Source organism: Carassius auratus, chromosome 47 (genome assembly GCF_003368295.1).
Source record: "Carassius auratus strain Wakin chromosome 47, ASM336829v1, whole genome shotgun sequence".
In the NCBI taxonomy this organism is placed as follows: Eukaryota; Metazoa; Chordata; class Actinopteri; order Cypriniformes; family Cyprinidae; genus Carassius; species Carassius auratus.
The window spans coordinates 12019870-12028180 of NC_039289.1; positions in this window are offsets into that span (position 1 = coordinate 12019870).

The following is an 8311-nucleotide window of genomic DNA, read 5'->3' on the forward strand; positions in this document are numbered from 1 at the left end:
GGCAGGGCTTTGAATGCTTTTAGCTGCAGCATGCCAGGTGGACAACCAAAATATGTAACTGTTAAGAAACACTCTAAGAGGTGGGCCAGGGCACGGTTCAGTTGGACTCTGGCACGGTTCACATGCAGTGTGAGCGCTAACCGTGCAAGAGCACGGAAAAGGACGCGTTGCGTCACGGTTTTGCGACGCTCCAAAACCAACATGTCAGGGAAAGGGTCGCTTTGGTCTAGGGCAGAGGTGCAAAATGCATAAAAACTAAAAACTGCAAAGTCCTTGCTGCACTTCAGCTGGTACCTTGCAAACATCCTCATACGAGCAGCACGATTACGTGAAAATTTTCGCGCCACTAAGGCGACACATCTGTTTAACAACAGGCTGTGGACCAAACAACACAAAATTATCCACAAAGAAAACAGAGCGATGCACTCCATTGTGTTCAGAGAGCGCCGCTCTTCCTGTTTATCCCGAAACCGTCACACCATAATGACGTAAGCGTGCTCCGGCACAAATGCTGAAACCCTATATGTGAGTGCAGGTCAGAGGGGGAGTGGGAAGGGGGGACAATCGTACTCGTGCCCGGTTCATGGCAACGGTGCCTAGTGTGAGTACACCCTAAGAACTTGTTTCATCCTGGGCAGCCTGTCCTCATGCAAAAATGCTGTTTTCAGAAGCGCCTTCTAAATTCCGTCAGATCTGATGCCAATCTAAAAGAAACTTCAATGAGGTCGGGTAGGAATTTAAGAAATTAATAAAATGAAGGAGTACCCAATCTTTTCCTGTATCTTATTTAATCACCTCAAAAACATCAGCAGCACCTCCAGCAAGGTAAGCTCTGGGCAGGATGGTGGCGGCATCATTGATGAAGAAAGCACTACTGGCAGCCCCTACCATGAGAGAAGCTAAATAACAGAACTAATCAATAAGATTTTTAGAGGAAACCATCACCTGGCATGCAACACTTTTGGAGATCAACAGAACTGTCTAACCTTTATAACCATCCAAGAGAAAAACCTGGATCAAACCTGAAGATACTTCCACCCCTGCAGCCCTCTCTACTAATTTCACTTGTTCCCACACTCCTCGTACCACTGGGAGGGGTGGAGGTACGGGTCTCCTTATATCCAAAGAATGGAAATTTGAACTTCAGCCATCACCTACAGGTACTGGTTCATTTGAATCACATGCCATTACTGTAACCCACCCTGTTAAAATCCACTTTGTGGTCATTTATCGTCCTCCAGGTCAACTGGGAAACTTCTTGGAGGAGTTGGATGTGCTGCTATCAAACTTTCCTGAAGATGGTACTCCTCTGGTACTGCTTGGTGATTTCAACATCCACTTAGATAAACCCCAGGCTGCTGACTTCAAAACTCTGCTCACCTCATTTGATCTCAAGCTAGTGTCCACTACAGCGACTCACAAATCGGGCAACCAACTTGACCTCATCTACACGCGCGGTTGCTCTGTGGACATCTCTTCAGTTAATCCACTGCACACCTCTGATCACTTCCTCATTACTGCTAACCTAGCACTTACTCCTGAAGTGGCACACACTCCAACGCAGGTCACCTTTCGACGGAACCTACGCTCACTCTCTCCATCTCGCCTATCTGCTGTGGTTTCTTCCTCTCTTCCACCATTCTCTCAGTTTTCTGCTCTGGACACGAACAGTGCTACGGACACTCTTTGCTCCACTTTAACATCCTGCTTGGACAACTTTTGCCCACTGTTGTCTAGACCAGCACGCACTGCCCCATCTGCCCCCTGGCTGTCCGAGGTTCTCCGTGAACATCGCTCTAAACTCAGGGCTGCAGAGAGGAAATGGCAGAAATAAAAAAACTCTACAGACCTCAGTGTGTATCAGTCTCTCCTCTCTTCCTTCTCTGCAAATGTCTTCACAGCTAAAACATCCTACTACCACAACAAAATTAACAGCTGTTGTGACGCTCGGACACTATTCAAGACTTTCTCTTCTCTTCTTAATCCGCCGCCTCCACCTCCTCCATCGACTCTTACAGCGGACGACTTTGCAGCTTTCTTCACAAATAAGACGAGATCCATCAGTGAACACTTCTCCACACCGCAGACTGAGGAAAACTTCACAATGACTGATGCACACTCTTTATCCTCCTTCTCCCCACTCTCAGAGATGGACGTCTCCAAAATTCTCCTGTCCAATCATCATACTACTTGTCCACTTGATCCTATCCCCACTCACCTCCTTCAAGCGATCTCTTCTTCAGTCATACCTTCACTTACTCACATTATCAACTCCTCTCTTCAATCTGGAACATTTCCCTTAGCATTCAAGCAGGCTCGGGTAAGCCCACTGCTCAAGAAACCATCTCTAAATCCAGCGCTTCTTGAAAACTACAGACCGGTATCCCTTCTTCCATTCATTGCAAAGACACTTGAGCGGGCTGTGTTCAACCAGCTTTCTATGTTCCTTGGACAGAACAACCTCCTGGACAGCAACCAATCTGGCTTCAAAAGTGGCCACTCAACTGAGACTGCTCTGCTCTCGGTTACTGAAGCCCTGCGACTAGCAAGAGCAGCTTCAAAATCCTCGGTACTCATCTTACTGGACCTGTCTGCTGCTTTTGACACTGTTAATCACCAGATTCTCCTGTCCACCCTCAGAAAGATGGGAATCTCTGGAACTGCTCTCCTGTGGGTTAAGTCCTACCTCTCTGACAGATCCTTCAGTGTATCTTGGAGGGGTGATGTTTCAAAGTCACACCACCTTGCTACTGGGGTTCCTCAAGGCTCAGTACTTGGACCACTTCTCTTCTCCATCTACATGACATCTTTAGGATCTGTCATTCAGAAGCATGGCTTTTCTTATCACTGCTATGCTGATGACACCCAACTCTACTTCTCATTCCAGCCTGATGACCCGACGGTAGCTGCTCGCATTTCAGCCTGTCTGAGTGACATTTCTAGCTGGATGAATGACCATCACCTTCAGCTTAACCTTACAAAGACTGAACTACTGGTGATTCCAGCTAACCCATTGATTAATCACAACTTCTCTATACAGCTGGGCTCGTCAACCATAACTCCTTCTAGGACAGCCAGAAACCTAGGAGTTGTGATGGATCATCAATTAAGCTTCACTGACCACATTGCTACAACGACCCGGTCCTGCAGGTTTGCCTTATACAACATTAGGAAGATTAGACCCTTCCTGTCAGAGCGAGCAACCCAACTTCTTGTCCAAGCTCTTGTTCTCTCCAGACTGGACTATTGTAATGCTCTCCTGGTGGGCCTTCCTGCATGTACTGTCAAGCCTCTGCAAATGATCCAGAATGCAGCAGCGAGGGTTGTCTTCAATGAGCCAAAAAAAAGCTCATGTTACTCCTCTCCTCATCAGGTTACACTGGCTACCAGTAGCTGCTCGCATCAAATTCAAGGTACTGATGCTTGCCTACAAGACGACCACTGGCACGGCACCAATTTACCTAAACTCACTGGTTAAATCCTATGTGCCCTCCAGAAGTTTGCGCTCTGCAAGTGAACAACGTCTTGTGGTGCCATCCCAAAGAAATTCAAAATCACTCTCACGGACCTTTTCCTGGACTGTGCCCAGCTGGTGGAATGACCTCCCAATCTCAATTCGTACAGCTGAGTCTTTACTTATTTTCAAGAAACATCTAAAGACTCATCTTTTTCGCCTGCACTTAACCTACTAATACCATTACTTTTCCTTTTCTTGTCTTTTTCATTTAATAAAAAAAATAAAATAAAATTATATACACCTGGCTATGCGTTCTATACTAGACTAACTGAGACTTGTCATGGCACTTGTATTCTGTTATTGTTCTCTTGTTGACCTGACTGCTTCTATTGTACTCATTTGTAAGTCGCTTTGGATAAAAGCATCTGCTAAATGATTAAATGTAAATGTAAATGTAAATGAACGTCAGTGAATTTATTCCATGTTATGATTGATGATCAACTGAATTTCTCAGAACACATAAAACTGTCTGATCCTGCAAATTTGCTTTATTCAAGATCAAGAAGATCAAGCCCTTTCTTTCAGAACATGCTGCACAACTCTTTGTTGAAGCTCTTGTTCTGTCCAGGCTGGACTATCGCAATGCCCTTATGTGCCCTCTAGAAGCTTACGTTCTGCAAGTGAACACTCTCTATTCTAATTCTATTCATAAAAAAAAAACAATCGAACTAATTTTCTAATATTTTTGTATTCTAGTTTATTTTAATTTATTATGCAATTGTGTGTGTATGTATGCATGCATGTGTATGTATATATACATATACATATACATGTGTATATGTTTGTATATGTGTATGTATACCTAAAAATTTTTTTTTTTTTATTCTGTCTGTTTTCTTTTTATTTATTATATTATTTAAAAGCCCATGCTTCGTGTACTGTGTTAACCTAACTGAGACTTGTTATATCACTTATATTTCATTGCTCTTTTTGTTGTTTTTGATTGCTTCCACTGTCCTCATTTGTAAGTCGCTTTGGATAAAAGCGTCTGCTAAATGAATAAATGTAAATGTAATGTTCCATGTGCGGTTCAATTATAACCAATAAGATTCCATGTACTATGTCGCGTTTTCATTGGTCAGTCGTTGAAGCCTATTTCTGATTGGTTGTTGCTGTTTTGTAGCTGTAGGTTGCAGCTCCAGAGAGACTTTTTACCCTCTGTTAAATTATATAGTATATTTGAGTTTTTTAATGTAACAGACCCTCTGTAGTACTTTTATGAAGCCCCAGTTGAAACCCCGGAATCAAAAGCATTGCGAAGAAAATATGACATGAATATTTTGACCTAAACTTTTGACATTCAGTGCACTTTTCAATGTAAGTTAAGCCAACATCTTTAATTACCCTCTCATTGCAAAGTGTAAAAATGACTTGGTGATGGTGGTGTGGTTAATTCCTTCATCTTGACTGATCAGATATTGAGTCTTGCAAATGCCTTGAACTCCATCCTACATATCAGAAAGAAGACAGATTTAAAATCAAGATGCATATTTTTGATTAAAACTTAATTTCAGTCAGTCTCACCTCTTGAACCTCATAGATGTTCTGGGTCTTTTTGAGGTTGAGCTGAAAGATGTTCAGAATTCCCCTGTACAGGTTGATAACATTAGTTGGGACCACAGAAGGTGCAAATAACTTTCCAACCACACCACTGGTGTACTCAAACTCAAAAAGGAATCTGAAGCTGAGCAGCCACTTCTAAAGAGATCTTAGTAGCAACAAACGCATCTGTGGGCCAGAAACCACTATACTCGAACAGCTGAGTATTCGAGAGCTGAAATAAACAGGCAAACTTTGAATGGTAATGTGCTTATTTTCAATTATATCTCATGTCAGTAACAGAACAATGCTTCATGTTGGCATTAAACTCTTCTGGCACCTTTAGCAGGAACTTATTGTCATGCTGTCTAGTCTCTGTTTACCTGGGTGTCCACTAGTGGGCTCACTTCCCCTTAGGCACTTCACCATAGGCACTAGAATTCCACTAGTCTTGTCCTGTCATCACAGTAATTGAACTCCTGCTAATTGCACCAGGTGCATTCACTTTATTGTCATTAGCCTCCCTATAAATACCAGTCTTTTCCTGTTGTTGGTATGGAGTCCTTACCTTTCGTGTTGCCGGCCTTCTCGTCTTCCGGCCTTCTCGTCTTCCTTCTCGCCTTCTCGTCTTCTCGTCTTCTGAGATTCTTGCCTTCTCGTCCTCAGAGTTCCCATTCCTTTCCCTTTCCTGTTCCCTCTTTTTGTTTGTTTGTTTGTTTGGACTGCTTGTTTGGTTTTGACCTTGGCTTGTTCGACCACGATTTGGATTACCCCAATAAACATACTTGCAATTGGATCTCTCTCTCTCCCTGTGTTTCACTGGTCGCGATCGTCACAGAAGGACTCCATCATTAAGATCCAGCAGTATGTTTTTTGATACTTCCTCCGCAGCCACTGAGCGGGATGAAGGAAATGGTTTTGAGGGTACCCGCCTGGTAGTGTTTTCGTGGGACCAGGGGAGGTCACTCTGGAATGAATGGTTGAGAGGAGGTCCGGCATGACTCTCCAATATGGCCCCCCATCAACCCTGGGTTTGGATGGGAGCCACTGTCTCACCATTGTGGACGGAGAGGGGAGAGGAGGCGCAAGTCTGCCGAGCCAGCGCCGCTGCACAAGATGGCCACCAGCCCAGCGCTGCTGCGCAGAATGGCCGCCAACCCAGCACCATTGCACAGGATGGCCACCAACCCAGCACCACGAGGCAAGATGGAAGCCAGCCCAGCACCACAGCACAAGTTTGCCGTCAGGGTTAGTCACCGTTGACGTTCCAGAGTCAGGGTTAGTCACCTTTGACCTTCCAGAGTCAGGATTGGTCACCTTTGACCTTCCTTTGACCTTCCTGAGTCAGGACTAGTCACCATTGACCTTCCAGAGTCAGGGCTAGTCACCGTTGACCTTCCAGAGTCAGAGTTGGTCACCTTTGACCTTCCAGAGTCAAGTCAGGTGACTGGTGATCTTCAAGGACAGAGTCAAGTCACCGGGATTCTTCATGGGAGAATTCAAGTCACCGGTGATCTTCATGAACAAAGGCAAATCACCATTGATCTTCATGAACAAAGGCAAGTCACCATTGATCTTCATGAACAAAGGCAAGCCACCAATGATCTTCATGAACAAATGCAAGCCACCAATGATCTCTGCTGAACTACCAGAGCCTCTCCACGTCTCTGATGAACTGCCGGAGCCGTTCCACGTCTCTGCTGAACAACCAGAGCCTCTCCACGTCTCAGTCGAACTCTCTGAGCACCCGACTGATCCTGTTGTGGCCATGGAGGCTACCCTTAACTTGTTCATGTTCTTTGTTTCAGACTTGCCCAACCAGACTTGTCCTCCTGTTCATTCGACCACATGGATGTGGTGATCTTCTGCTCTGCCCTGGGGGGCATCTGTTTCGGCCGCACAGATGTGGTGGTCTTCTGCTCAGCCCAGGGGGTCGTCTGTTTTGACCGCACGGACGTGGTGGTCTTCTGCTCCGCCCTGGGGCGCATCTGTTTTGACCGCACGGATGTGGTGGTCTTCTACTCCGCCCTGGTGGGCGTCACACTATGTCCTTCCTGGACATGTGTTTTTGTGTGTTTTCTTTTTTCATTTTTCTGCCTGTTTTCCACCTTTGGACCTGGCCTTCCGTCCCTCCCCCTGATCCTCCGCCGATCCACCTCCCTCCTGGGTTTCTTGTCTGTGTCTTTCTGTTTCCCTCTAAGGACCTGGCCCTCCGTCCCTCCCCCTGATCCTCTGCCGGTTCACCTCCCTCCTGGGTTTCTTGTCTGTGTCTTTCTTTCTGTTTCCCTCTAAGGACCTGGCCCTCTGTCCCTCCCCCTGATCCTCCGCCGGTCCACCTCTCCTGGGTTTCCTGTCTGTGTCTTTCTTTCTATTTCCCTCTAAGGACTTGGCCCTCCGTCCCTCCCCCTGATCCTCCACCAGTCAACCTCCCTCCTGGACTCCTTGTTTTGTGTTGTACTTCTCTTGTCTTTGTTTCCCCATTTTACCTGGCCCTCCGTCCCTTCCCCTGGTCCTCCGCCGATCCACTTCCCTCCTGGTCTCTTTGTGTTTTTGCTCTTCCCTTGGGTTTGGTTGGAGCATCTGGCAGCTGCTCCGTGGAGGCGGAGGTAATGTCATGCTGTCTAGTCTCTGTTTCCCTGTGTGTCCACTATTGGGCTCACTTCCCCTTAGGCACTTCCCCGTTGGCACTAGAATTCCACTAGTCTTGTCCTGTCATCACAGTAATTGCAGTCCTGCTAATTGCACCAGGTGCATTCACTTTATTGTCATTAGCCTCCCTATAAATACCAGTCTTTTCCTGTTGATTGTATGGAGTCCTTACCTTTCGTGTTGCCAGCCTTCTCGTCTTCCGAGATTCATCCTTGCCTTCTCGTCCTCTGAGTTCCTGTTCCTTTCCCTTTCCTGTTCCCTCTTTTTGTTTATTTGTTTGGACTGCTTGTTTGGTTTTGACCTTGGCTTGTTCGACCAAGATTTGGATTACCCCAATAAACATACTTGCAAGTGGATCTCTCTCTCTTTCTGTGTTTCACTGGTCGTGATCGTCACAGGTATTCTCAGTTACAGCCCTGATGGAAACCTTGCTGTTGATTTTAATGCCAACTCTTGCCAGACCTTCCTGGTGAAGACCACTGAAGAGCAAAACCTCATATTTGTACACATAAGTCTGAGTGCCTACCAACTCAGGGACTGAAAGGGCAAAATAGCATTTTAGATAAGTCACATAGTACAATCTTATTTTGTCATTGGTAAACACAC